This window comes from Physcomitrium patens, chromosome 19 (assembly GCF_059467195.1).
Source record: "Physcomitrium patens ecotype Gransden chromosome 19, ASM5946719v1, whole genome shotgun sequence".
In the NCBI taxonomy this organism is placed as follows: Eukaryota; Viridiplantae; Streptophyta; class Bryopsida; order Funariales; family Funariaceae; genus Physcomitrium; species Physcomitrium patens.
Window position 1 is genome coordinate 167120 of NC_143428.1, and position 14564 is coordinate 181683.

At 41.0% G+C, this 14564-nt stretch overlaps 1 pseudogene; it reads right to left on the bottom strand.

Annotated features, from left to right (window-relative positions):
- Positions 1–11830: 11830 nt before the first annotated feature.
- On the bottom strand, positions 11831–14326 carry LOC112272875 (casein kinase 1-like protein HD16; annotated as a pseudogene).
- Between the last annotated feature and the right edge of the window lie 238 nt (positions 14327–14564).

Here is a 14564-nt window from a genome sequence, read left to right on the forward strand (position 1 = left end):
AGCATTTCAAGATCTCAAGACGGCATTCACTATGGCTCCAATCTCGGTACACCCTGACTTTGCAAAGGCTTTCTATTTAGAGACCGATGCTTCAGATTTTGCTTTGGGAGCTGTGCTTTCACAGATGGGCATAGACAAGAAGCTTCACCCAGTTGCGTTCTATTCACGGAAGTTCTCTGCTGCTGAGATCAACTACGAGATCCACGACAAAGAGCTGCTTGCTATAGTGGATGCCTTCCAAGAGTGGCGTCACTTCCTCGAAGGAGCTGCACATCCAGTGACTATTTATACGGACCACAAGAATTTGGAATACTTCATGACAGCTCGAATTTTGAATCGTCGTCAAGCTCGATGGAATATGTCTCTATCACGATTTGACTTTATTATCACCTACCGCCCTGGAAAACAGCAAGGATTATCTGACGCATTATCGAGGAGATCGTATCTTGCGCCAAAGGCTGGAGAAGCAACGTTTGATTAACAATGTACAACATTGTTGAAACCAGAAAAATTCAGGATTTTTGCTACTGTTGCAACCATCGATGACAGCTTCCTCAACGAGGTACGTACTGCGACCATTGAGGATTCTATAGCTCTTGACATCAAACAACGTGTCGATAATGATAAGTTTAAGGTGGAGGGAGATCTTCTGTATTTTGAGGAGCGGTTGTATATTCTAAAAGGACCAACTCGACTCCGAGTACTTCAATCTCGCCACGACTTTCCAGCTGCGGGACATTTTGGATTCAACAAGACTTTGGAGCTCATTTCACGAGATTTTTGGTGGCCCCAAATGTGGAAGGATGTGAAGGAATTTATCCTTTCTTGTGATGTTTGTTCAAGATCCAAGATCCCTCGACATCGTCCATATGGACTTCTCCAGCCATTGCCTATTCCGCACCGACCATAGTCTTCAGTTTCTATGGACTTCATTACGGACCTACCGCCATCGAATTCATTTGACAGCATCTTTGTTGTGGTAGATCGATTTATAAAGATGGCGCATTTCGTGCCTTGCAAGAAAACATCGTCAAGTGAAGACACCGCAAGACTCTTTCTTGATAACATATATCATTATCATGGCCTACCAGATGATATCGTGTCGGATCGAGGTACTCAGTTTGTATACAAGTTTTGGAGGTCCCTCTTTGAGATATTGAAGGTGGATATTAAGCTCTCTTCGGCTTTTCATCCTCAAACTGACGGTCAAACGGAGCGGATGAATCAAGTTTTGAAGCAATATTTACGATGCAGCATCAACTATCAACAAGATGATTGGACTGCATATCTACCGCTTGCTGAGTTCGCATACAACAACACTCTTCATGCGTCAACTCAACAAACACCATTCTTCTCCAACTACGGATACCACCCCAAGCTCGATTTATTGAGTTCTTCAGCAAATAACAACCCAGCAGCTGAAGGATTTATGAAGCAACTATCGGAGCTTCAAGCGACGTTGAAGCTTCAATTGCAATCTGTCCAAGAGAGTTACAAGGCATCTGCAGATAAATATCGAAATGAGGCGCCTACTTTTAAAGTTGGAAGTAAAGTATGGCTTCTTCGACGGAATATCAAGACCAAGCGGCCATGTGACAAATTGGACTATCGGAGATTAGGGCCATTTGTTATCGAGAAGCAGAGGAATCCGGTGGCATATCATCTGGAGTTACCAGCTACTATGAAGGTACATCCAGTCTTTCATGTGTCTTTGTTGGAACCTTATCGAGAGTCAGCTTTTCGCCAAAGAGTACAAAGTCTGCCACCAAGTATCGAAATTGAAAACCATGAGGAATACGAGGTGGAAAAGGTACTAGATTCACGGCGTAATAGGAGAAAATTGGAGTATTTAGTGTATTGGAGTGGATACGAGATCAATGAACGAACGTGGGAGCGTGTCGAAAATCTTGCCAATGCACCAAAAAAGGTACAAGAATTTCATCAACGATATCCTCATAAACCTAAGCCAAATCAACGATAGCTTCTTGCTGAAGCTTGCTCATCAAGTAGTATAAAAAGAGGGGAGGGCACCTCCAAAACCCATAGTTCGATAGTGTAGAACTTTGTTAGCAACTATAGTTTGCTCTCATCATTTTAGCCTTTGGACATGGATAGTCAAGATACTACACTTGTTATGTCATCTCAAGCGACTAGCTCACGAAGACGACTGCGAGATGAAGAACCGCCTGCACCACGACGACGTCGGAGGATACCGAGCAACAGATCGCTAGTAATTGTATTTGAGGTCGAGCCTGCCTACGACGGTCAGCCAGAAGGTGTGTTTGGAGGACAATTTCACAATGAAGACACAGAAGTCCACGCTTGGTCAGAGGTTGAAGGTGTTGGTCACTACCATTGGCTCGAAGGGCCGATGAATCATTTGCCTCGCGAACAACAATTGGAATTCATAGTGGATGTGATGCGATAGATTTTCATTTTCTTGCGTTGGTATTGACTGATAACAACATTGCTTTTCGGAGACCTCGAAGTTAGAAGAGGAGGTGATGTCATGGACATACATTAGAAGATTCTTCAAATATTCTTCTAGAATATTCTCTTAAGATTCTCTAAAGATTCCTTTAGTAGGTTCTAGAATATTCTTATAATATTCTCTAAAGATTCTCTTAGAAGGTTCTAGAATATTCTGATAGATTCTAGAAAGTTGCTCGAGAAGTTTCCTAATTAGTAGAAGTTATTGGAGAAGCGTCCTAGTTAGCGGAAGTAGCTCGAGAAGCTTCCTATTCAGTAGTATATATAGGAGTCGAGGCTGAAGGATTCTTCAGTCTCGACAACACATCTCTTGGAGTTCTAGCTCACCTTTCTGGTGTTGTTCTTGTACTCATCTGTTTAATCTTGTTCTGCCACTTCTTCTTGAACTTCTTGTTAGATTTCAAGTCTGTATTTTGTATCCGTGACAAGTAGTGGCATTGTTGAACTGGTATTGTTCTTCTGCAGCTAGAACTAAAGTGTATCTCTAAGCATTTTCAGTCTTGATATTGGAAGTGCAAATAGCATCCAGCAAGTGGGTTATTGCTACACAAAGGTGATATGGCGAAGGAGTTGTGTTTCACAACTGTATTCACCTCATTCCCCTCCTGTTCACAATTGTCAAAACGGCCGGCTATACTCAGTCTACGACTATTCCTGTGGCCAGTTTCGATGACCCAAGATAACCGCTTTACTGCAGGTTTAGGGTTTAGGATTTAGGATTTAGGGTACCCTACAAACAAGAGATGATCTGGACTTTAATTCCGAAATCTAAGTACCCTACAGTTAGTCGGAGAGGAAGATGGAATACGTAAAAATATATGAAGTCATATGGCTAAAATCAGGTTTAATGAAGGAGCTCGGAACTGTAGTGTCAAAAGTAAAAGAAACAAATGAAGTCTGAGAGAAGTGGTCGACTATGCGTGTGACCAGGTTTAGGGTTTAGGGTTTAGGGTTTAGGGGTTTAGGGTTTAGAGTTTAGGATTACTAGGGTGTACCCGATTTTTGGGCATGATTATTTTTGGATTTTGACTTGACCTACCCCCCCATTTATGGTGTCTAGGATGTCAATGGTATAATTCTTTTCCTATTCAAGTTTATAGTTTGGAAGATTTAGCTACTTTGCCTTGGAGTTTAGGGTTTTGACTTTTGTCATATAAGGCTTTTTGAAATTTTTGAAAAGTCCATTGGATTTGTTTGAGGGTTGCCAATTATAAATATGTGCTTAAAGTTTTGAAAAGATGCATATATTTGTAGTTATTAAGTGTTTGATTATTTTAACTTTTGAGTTGACTTTGCATATGAATATAAATTTTGAAGTTTTGATTTGAACTACTCTCCTATTTTAAGGGTCTAGGAATCTAGTGATGGTCTTGAAATCCTATACATGTTTTTCAATTTTGAGATATAAGGCGTTTGACTTGATACAATTTTCTGTTGACTTTTTGTGTACTTTATTGTTTTGAATTTTTGATTTGACCTACCTCCCTATTTTTCATGCATCTGATTCCAATGGTATATTTAAAATTTTCAGAAAATTAATAGTTTAGGAGATATGAGATTTTCAAAATAAAAAAATTTGCCTTGCATTAATATATGAAAAAAATATTATAAAAATATGAAATAAATACATAGAGACTTTTGGACATTATAATAATATATTGGATAATTTATATAGGTAAATGTTTTTTTTTTTTTGGAAAATATCATATTTATTCTATATGTACATATGATTTAACTTATATTATATGTGTTCTAAGCCTATGCAATGGATTGAACATGATTCCGCCAATTTGCACCATATTCTTGAATGAAGTGGCGAGCTCCTCCAACACGATCTTCATACACTCCATCCTTTTTCCAATATGCACCACTATTGGTCTTCTTTAACATCAAGCCATCTACACGTCTATCTACGATCCTACTATGAACAAACCAATGTGCATTGTGAAGAAATTCAAAGATGAGAGGACGAATACTTGGATCATCTTGCTCCCAATCATCGTAGAGGAATTGCCCTACTTGTATCAATGCTTGTTGACTTGCTTGGGTACTTCTCCACTCTCTTGCTTGTTGAAGTTTTCACTCTATATGCTTGCCACTCCATCCTATTGCTTGTCTAGCAAATGTTAAGGCACTCTTGACTCGAATAAAAGGTGCATATGAATTTCTTCCATGAATCTCATTGGCCAACGTTGCTAAATGATTATGGCATATTTGAAAGAATCTTTATAAAGATCCTTCTCATATATCAAAATGACCTCCTATAGCTCTTTCTATGCCAAAATATTCAAAAAGGTCAAGATTACTACAAAGTTTACGTCCATCTATTATTTTCTCTATACAAACACTAAGCTCCAATCTCATGCCTAAAAGATAATTTCTTGATATATCTTTTGACATTCCTTCCCACCTTGCTAATAGATCTCGCATTTGATTTAGTCTAATACGCATAGTACGAATTGTCCTAGGCATATCATCTAAACATTGCTTTTGTATGACAGCCAATATTGCATGGCATAACTCTTGATAGAGCTTGACTTTGACTATACGATTGTCTATCTTTGACTTAAAAGATAATGATCCATATCCTTCTACATTGCACATTTCGTATACTTGACTTTCTATAATCCTTTGACTTTGTAATTGAGCATTACTAAACTTGAAGAGCATGATATTATTCTCTGGAAAATTGACTCTATAGTCATAGAGATTCTTACCAAGAGAAAAAGTATGATCCATTTCTACATAGTAACGTTCTATGAAAAAATCTATCTTTGGCTCAGCAATAGGAATTTTCCACTTCATACCAAAAAATGAAACTCGACACAATTTTGTACCTAAGAGAAGAAGTGCCTGTGACATAGCAGAAATGGGAATATTGACCTGGTTTCTACTTAAAGTCAAACTGTTAGAATTAATTGTTAATGCTAAACCAAAATCAGTTTGTAAGACTTTTAAAAGTTGATTTTTAAAGTTTTCTCTCTCATCATGGTTATTTCCAGCAAAAACTTTGACAACTATAGGATCTGAAATAACATGTAACCAATCATGAAATTCTTCTAGATCTTTGACTATAATCCTTCGGTTAGCTGGACGAGCCATTATGCCAAATAAATTTGGCAAATCTATAGTCAACATGAGAAAACAAGCAGCATCAAGATCCATATATTTAGGATCATTGATCTCTTCACATGTATCTATATTAGTATTTGGTCCAAAAAGTGGTAGAAATCTCTCCAAAGGTGTACTTTTACAACTCTCAATGGACGAAGGAGGGAAGAGATGTCTAAGAGTGTTAGTATTTTTTCCTTCAACATTTTGAGCTTCTACACAAGGTCGAGTGAACTTAGTTTTAGCCATGATGAACCAAAGATTGCAAAAAAAATCTAATGTGAAAAGAATTATTACAAGATTAAGAAATTTGTAAATCAAAGGTCAAATGTCAAATTGTTATGGCAGCAATATCCTGTGTCACTCAAACAATCGCCAATTCTTTTTTTGATCTTTTTTTTTCAAAATTTGTTTTTGTAACACAAAATAGACTTGAAGGCGCTTCTGCACATATAAAAATCGTTGCAACCCAATAAGTAAGCAATGAGATATGCCTCTCCAAAGTGGAGTGTTGAAATATTTAGGGCAGCAAGACCCGTTGTCACTCAAATGGCAATTAATCATGCATCCAACATTCAAATTTTTAATTTTTTACTATCAATGAAAGTAGACTTCAAATGGATTCTAGAAGTACTATTTGTTGAAACATCCATAAAAAATACAATTAGATATTAATTTCTATAGTTGAATGTTGAAATCTGTGGGGCTGCAAGACCCTTTGTCACTCAAATGGCTATCAATCCTATATTATTACTCCAATATCTATATTTGTTTTTTCAATAAAAATAGACTTCATTTGGATTCTATGGAAATAATTTTCAAAAAAACCCAATAATTATGCAATAAGTTATGTAATTTTAAAGATGAGTGTCAAAATTGTTAAGGCAGCTAGACCTCTTGTCACTCAAACAGCAATTAATTCTACGTCCTAGCTTCAAATTCTAAATTTTTTGCTGTAAAAACAAGTAGACTTCAAGTGGGTTCTAACGGTGTAATTTACATAAATACCCATAAAAATGGAAATTAGATATTTACCTCTAAAGTTGGATGTCGAAATCTGTAGAGCAGCAAGCCTCCTCTTCACTTAATCGACTGCCAATTTGTCGTCCCTTGTCCAAATTGAATGATTGATATCTTTTTGTAAATTAAGGGTTTAGGGTTTAGGGTTTAGGGTGACATGGGTGTCCTAGTGGTTTTTGATCCTCAATATCTCTCAATATATCAAAAAAAATTCTGTTGTAAAATTATGCCAAGGCTTAGAATCATCCAAAGACCTCTATAAACGTTTTTGTTTTTCAAAAAAATGTGTTTCATTTTCTGTAATTTAGGATTTGAAAACCCTAATTAGGGTCTTCAGACCCTGATTAGAGTTTTGACTTGCATATTTTTTCTCATGAGAGAATTGTGTATGGAGTCTAAATGGAGTCTTACTCAAAGCAATCCCCCATAGATAGGTAGTTCACCTAGTCCAGGTCCAGAGAGTCCTTCAGGCTGCTTGCCCCTATGTCTTTGCCCGCTCTCCACCTGCTGCACCATCGGCTCTCCTTCCATCAGGATCATCGTTGATGGAGTCAATGTCAACTCCATCTTCCACTTCTGCAAGACTCGCACAAGCAACGTTGGTGCCTACTCCCGATGCATCAGTGAGTGCAGCCTTTGAGACTACGCCGCTAACTATAGTATCGTCTATAGTTACATTACAGATTTTATAAATTCAATCATCGACACGCTCGTTAATCATTCTACAGTCATATCCATTTTTCAACCGACCCCAACAACAGAGGGCTCAATTGCAGCGGGTACTGTGTGAGCCCGACCAACATCGACTTAGGTAATAAATTCTACAATGCCGCACACCTTGCACTCTAGTGGCCCGAGCTCCACTGCTCCAACGATTGGCACAAACTCTCACGTCCCGATGGTTCGTCACAAAACAAGTCCTCGTACCTCGATGTCCGATCGTAGCTCCCTGATGCACCAACTCGCGGCAACCCTTCGTCATGCCCTATGCTCCGATCTCTCGTCGTCGCTTCTTGTGTCGCCGCAGGCATCCACCGCAGCTGCTCTGACGTATGCACCAAAAACCATATTCGACGATGATAATTCTGCCCATCCTTCCACGGCTGTGTCCAAGTACCGAGCCGAATGCAGCCAATACTCAAATACTTAAATCCATCCAAATTCGCACGCACGCCTCTCCGAGAGCTTCCTTTTTCGAAAGTCGCTACACACTGTCCCCGAGTAGTCGTACCGCCGTGGATTGTAATGCCTAGGTTACTCGCCCGAGTAGTCAAATGGGTCCTCCGTCCAATCATGGGTCCTCCCTCTCATACATCGTCTCACCTAGAATTCCAACATCCGGAACTGATTGCACCCGTACATGTCTATCACTGGCCACGCCTCCTCATCCTCGTTGTTCGATGACAAAAAATTATTGAACGACGCATCAAAAAATGTCTGTAATCCTATCGACTAGGTCCCTCGGCCCCCAGTAGTGACGTTGATCCGAAGTTCAACCCTTGCATGTCCGTTCGACTTGCTCTCTTCCTGCCTCTTCATAAAAGCCCCCTTCATCGCTCCCCGCCTCGATCCATGACTCCTTGTTTGCCATCAAAAATCTCAAAAATTCAACTTGGACATCGACAACCTCGGTGGACTGCAAAAGAAATTGTTGAATGCGTGCAACCCTAAATCCTACCCCCAAAAGCTGTAGCTCCTCTAGTACACCCCACCCAACATGTCATCTCGAGGCGCCTCTGCATCGTGCATCGCCGCGGGTAAGAACGAGGTCCACCTCCGAATTGCATGCTACGTTTGCACATCCTGCGACATAGGCATGTAGTCACCCATCGATTCATACAACAATGGCGACGATCAACTCCATCGTCTAGCGATGCCAGTCTCCCTGCTCCGCCGCTCATAAATGGTGACTTTTTTCCTCCCCCCACGAAACCCTAAACCTGCTGCCTCTGCAAAACTGCCATTGTCTCCCTCGCAAGCCCTTGCTCTTCTTCACTCCACGTCTTTTTCCACCATCTTCCCTTGGTTGCATCTCATTGGCCACACTTCCGTCTATCTCAACCTCGAATTGCCCTCCGACCGCTCAGTCTCCCCATACTTTACAAGTAAACCTGAACGATGTGTTCGTTGAGACATGTGCCGCACTATCTTGCTCTTCTATGAAACCTCAGCCAGCCTTTGATCGGAAGACTAGGCGACCAAGTTTTGGACCAGCCCGTAGAAGGGGGAAGGGTAATGAGAGTGGCATCCACGGGACGGTGGCAGTATGGGATGGACGGCGCCTTTGATGTGCCTTTCTCCTGTGTGGGCGCATGTGCCCAGTTTTGGGTGTAGACCTGGTCGCGACCGATACATCGCAGGTGATATTCAGTTCTATGAACTTGCATCTATGAATTCATAATTTTTACAGCATGGTTAACTGCTCGTGTGTTCGGCTCACAGTTTTGTGCTTCGCCTCATGTTTGAGTTGGGATAATTGTCAACTATCTACTTATAATGGTTCGGGTCCTTACGGAATTAGTAGTAGATGAGGGTGTTAGTTTGAGTGAAGGAAGACGAAGAGGTCGCCTCTTGATTATGACTCATGGCACCCAAGGTGGAAACTCTCTCTCAATCAACACACATGGATTCTTTACGCGGAAACCATACTTTTTTAAATGGAGGTGTAGTGGTGGCATTGTTGAATTGGTATTGTTCTTCTGCGGCTAGAACTAAAGTGTATCTCTAAGCATTTTCAGTCTTCATATTGGAAGTACAAATGGCATCCAAAAAGTGGGTTATTGCTACACAAGGGTGATATGGTAAGGGAGTTGTGTTTCACAACTGTATTCATCTAATTCCCCTCCTGTTCACAACTGTCAAAACGGCCGACTTTACTCAGTCTACGACTACTCCTGTGGCCAGTTTCGATGACCTAAGACAAACGCTTTACAGCAGCCATCTCTTGTCATGACTTGAACCTCCACCGTGACAACGACGAGCAAGATGAACTGCGGAAAAGGAGGACTGCTCTCAACTGGGTATCACAGGCATGGTCGACTACTTCTCTCAGACTTCACTTGTGTCTTTTGCCTTTGACACTACAGTTCCAAGCTCCTAATTCATTAAACTTGATTTTAGCCATACGACCTCATATATTTCTACGTATTCCATCTTCCTCTCCGACTAACTGTAGGGTATTTAGGTTTAGGAATAGAAATCAAGATCATCTCTTGTTTGTAGGATATACTTTGGACCTATAAATTGCCACTGGAAGCTTTTATTTCGAAGACTATCCCTATAAATAGTATATCCTAAACCAAGGTATTGATCTATTGTAATATCATCATTTTTGGAGATCACCATTTGAAGCAGGTCTAGAAGCTTTGTGCAGCTCATATGGTTATGAGTGGATGGCTTGTAGACTTCATAGTAAACTGTGTCTTTGATCTTAATGTTGTTGTTGTTGTTGAAGCTTAACCCCATTGCTGAAGCGTTGGGCACGACCAGCACCTGTGCTTCCAACATTGAAATGCATATTATAAAATGTGCGATAAAGAGGCGCCAGGACCCAGTCTGAGAAAATGTGGAGCAAATACGAAGGACTCACGCTCCAATAGACATTTCCCAATCCTCGAGCCGTCCCTCCACCCTACTCCGCAATTCACACCAATTGGGTATTGCAGTACCAATTGCCATATGCTGCATTCATTCCTCGTCTCATGCCATCGTGTTCATTGCCATCAACACCAGCCACCGTCCCTATCATTACGTTGGTCGATTCCTTTATGCTTGCCAACCTACTAAAGTTACTTCGTGCCAGGCCCTAGAAAGGAGCAATGGTAGCAAGCAAAGGCAGCCAATTCCAATTGCCGGCCATGCAATTCTAATTGGCAGACATGCATTGAGTTATTGGGAGCCGATTCCAATTGAACCTACTCTTTGCAGCCAATTCCAACTGGACCTACTCTTAGGAGCCGATTCCAATTAAACTTGCTCATGACAGCCAATTCCAACTGGACCTACTCTTGGCAGCCGATTCCAATTGAACCTGTTCATGGCATCCAATTCTAACTGGACGTGCTTTTTGCAGCCGATTCCAATTGAACCTGCTCTTGGCAGCCAATTCCAACTGGACCTCGTCTTGGCAGCCGATTCCAATTGAACTTTCTTTTGGCAGCCAATTCCAACTGGACCTGCTCTTGGCAACCGATTCCAATTGAACCTGCTATTGGCAGCCAATTCAAATTGAACTTGCTCTTGGCAGCCGATTCCAACTAGATCTACTCTTGGCAGCCGATTTCAATTGAACTTGCTCTTGGCAGCCGATTCCAACCTGACCTGCTCTTGGCAGCCGATTCCAATTGAACCTACTCTTGGCAGCCAATCCCAACTGGACCTGCTCTTAGCAGCTGATTCCAATTGAATCTGCTCTTGGTAACCGATTCCAACTAGACTTGCTCTTTGGAGCCGATTCAATTGAACCTGCTCTTGGAAGCCAATTTTAACTAGACGTGCTCTTGGAAACGATTCCAATTGAACCTGCTCTTGGCAGCCAATTCCAACTGGACCACTCTTGGTAACCGATTCCAATTGAATCTGCTCTTGGCAACAAATTCCAACCTGATGTGCACTTGACAGCCCATTCCAATTGAACTTGCTCTTGGTAGCCAATTCCAATTGAACCTACTCTTGAAAGCCAATTCCAACTAGACCTGCTCTTGATAGCTGATTCCAATTGAACCTGCTCATGGCAGCCAATTCCAAGTGGATGTGCTCTTGGCAGCCGATTCCAATTGAACCTGCTCTTGGCAGCCAATTCCAACTCGACCTGCACTTTGTAGCCAATTCCAACTAGACGTGCCCTTGGCAGTCAATTCTAATTGAACTTGCTCTTGGGAGCCAATTTCAACAAGACCTGCTCTTGGTAGCCGATTCCAATTGAAGTTGTTCTTGGCAGCCGATTCCACTAGACTTGCTCTTGAAAGTCAATTCCAACTGGACCTGTTCTTCGCAGCCGATTCCAATTGAACCTATTCTTGGTAGCAAATCACAACTGGACTTGCTCTTGGCAACCAATTCCAATTGAACCTACTCTTGGCAACCAATTCTAACTGGACGTGCTCTTGGTAGCCGATTCCAATTGTACCTGCTCTTCGCAGCCAATTCCAACTGGACCTGCTCTTGGCAGCCTATTCCAATTGAACCTGCTCTTGGCAGCCAATTCCAACTAGACGTGCCCTTGGCAACCGATTCCAATTGAACGTGCTCTTGGCAGCCAATTTCTACGAGACCTGCTCTTGGCATCCATAACAAGAGCCCATAGATTTGTACAAGAAGCCACACTGTTTATATACAGACCATCTTCATTACCCTTTTCCACGTGCTCCGTAAGCCGGAAATCAGCTGCATCGTAGTGATACCTACACGTCGAAACAAATATAGGAATGAAAGTTTAATAAATGGGTCTATCCGAATCCAGGCTATTTACTAAAAATAAATACATGTCATAGAAATCAGGATCGCAAATCGATATCCAGGAGGACAAAGTCAAAATCAACGATACACACATGATCGGGCTCATGCCTAACTGAACAACATCACACCACATCAATGACGAAAGCTCGCACCGCCTTACCTCTGATTCATTTGGCCACCGAGCATTATAAACGTTGTAATCCATTGAGTTGCGAGCATTCTTAACAGAATCTTTTCCTTAGGTTGGTCATCCTCATCTTCTTCAATATGTGATTCGCCCTCTCTTCAGATCAACCTGTATGGAATACTAGAAACAAAAGGCTTTATTAATATGATGATGAAATGAAGAGTAGGTTCAAAAAAAAATCCTCAGTGTAGGGACAGGAAAAACGAAGCAAAAGAAGGTCATAGAATGCACCTTTTGAACATCGTCTGTATTTATGGGTCTCACAGTAGGATTAGGATCCAAGATGGAATCGAAGAGTAGAACGAGCTTGCTCTGGTTTGGCTCTTCATCGAACTTCATATTTGTGACCATCTCCAAAACGTCTGTTTAAAAACAAAACCGGGCAGAAACAGCACAGCATTTCAGGAGAAGTTGCCATTTTCTTCTTCCACACAAGAAAACCTTTCTTGTTGCCCTACAAAACCAAACATATAGAGCACGTCGAAATAAAAAATAGTGAGAAGGAAGGAAGGAAGAAAGAAAAAATAAATAAATATATATATATATATATATATATATATATATATATCGCATTGATCACTTCTTCATTATCTACTAGCTACAAAGTTGATCAGTACCTGATAACCTTGCCAAGGAAGACTACCCCGCACAAGGAATACTAAAGTATGAGCCAGTGATCTCAAGTCGTCCTTCCTACTCCCAGTCCTTCCCATATGTGCATGCAAACTCGCATAGCGAACAGTTCCACTGCATGTACGAAAATTACACAAACCCAAAATATAGCTCAAAAGTAAAACAGTCGCTCCCAACCGCCAAAACAGGAATGGCAACTACAGATTAGGACAAGGGGGGGGAGAGAGTCTCACCAGAACACATCAGGCCTTTGGTCATATTCTACATGCTGACTGGTTGTACCATCCCTCCATCGAGTAGCTGCATATATAGAAAAAAGACGTTAATCTTGGTGTGAAATTGACTTGTGCATGGACGTAGTGGTAAAAAACTCATCTAATTTTCAGTCCAAATGCTCTTCATGTAACAGTTAACAGATGTAAAAAAAAAAAAAAAAAACAGATGTAATGCCAAATTGGAGCAAAAGAGGTTGCTAATGTGTGAATAGAGAACGAATTGCAGCAGTACGATACTGAAAACTCACCAAGTCCGAGATGTACAAGAAAAAGCTTCTTCTCTTCAGGTGTATTGGGTTGTCCTAGGAGAAAGTTCTCGAGCTTCACGTCTCCATGTGCATACCTGCTCAATCAGAACGAGCTGCCCTAAATACTTGCGCTTGACCCGAAGAGTCCCAGACATCCCAGAGACTTGGTCTGAGCATATCTATGACCTACAGCATGTGAACAAAGTAGAAATCGGATTAAAATAAATAAATAAATAAATCATGAGACAAGTTTGAAAAAGAAGACGACTATATGAAAACTAAAGGTCTGCTTAGACTATAACAATTCAATAGGTGACTCACCATGATGTAGTAGTCACCTTGTCGACCTTTGCAATATACATGACCAACACTATGGCTGCCACCAAGAGTGCTGGAGAAAGAATCCGCGTCAACCATGGAGGTTTAGGAGACAAGCCCTAATCACATTTGAATGATGAAAATAAGAAATGCAGAAAGGTAATTGCGACACTAGTAATCACATCTCAAGAGTGAAATCACAATGGTACGAGCTCGAGACGCACTTGTAAACTTGCCACTCGTAAGGAGGACCATGATTACAGCCGTTACCACTCCGATGCTCGAACTTGTTCGAACTTCAACCCGCAACCTGCACAAACGAGTTCAACGTGAGTACAAAAATTTATTATATTAATACCTACAAGACCTCGATGTAATGTGCAGAGCATTTCCCAAACATGCCGCTACGACCAAAGTTTAGAGCAAAACAAATTATAAGAAATTGAATACTTATGGACCAGCACGCTTCGTCCCATCGCTCCGATCCTGTCATTACGTTGACCGATTCTTTTATGGAATGTACCATGGAGTGACTGCAGTAGTGAATGAAAAATAAGAACCATGAAGAGGCTTAAAACAAACCCCATATTCATTGAGCCAAAAAGTTGTCAAATCTTCTAATTCCATCTCAAAACAAATTCAATCCTAAACTAGGTTTCAACAATCCATGAAACATTTAAATTGGGAACCATGCACTACACAAACATGGAAGCATGTAGAGTTTTGGACAACGTTTTACATGTTATGTAGGTGGTGGAGTAGACAAGAGTTGACCTTATAAAGAATAAGCAAAGCAATGTAACGTCCCTCTCCTTCAAGCTCCTA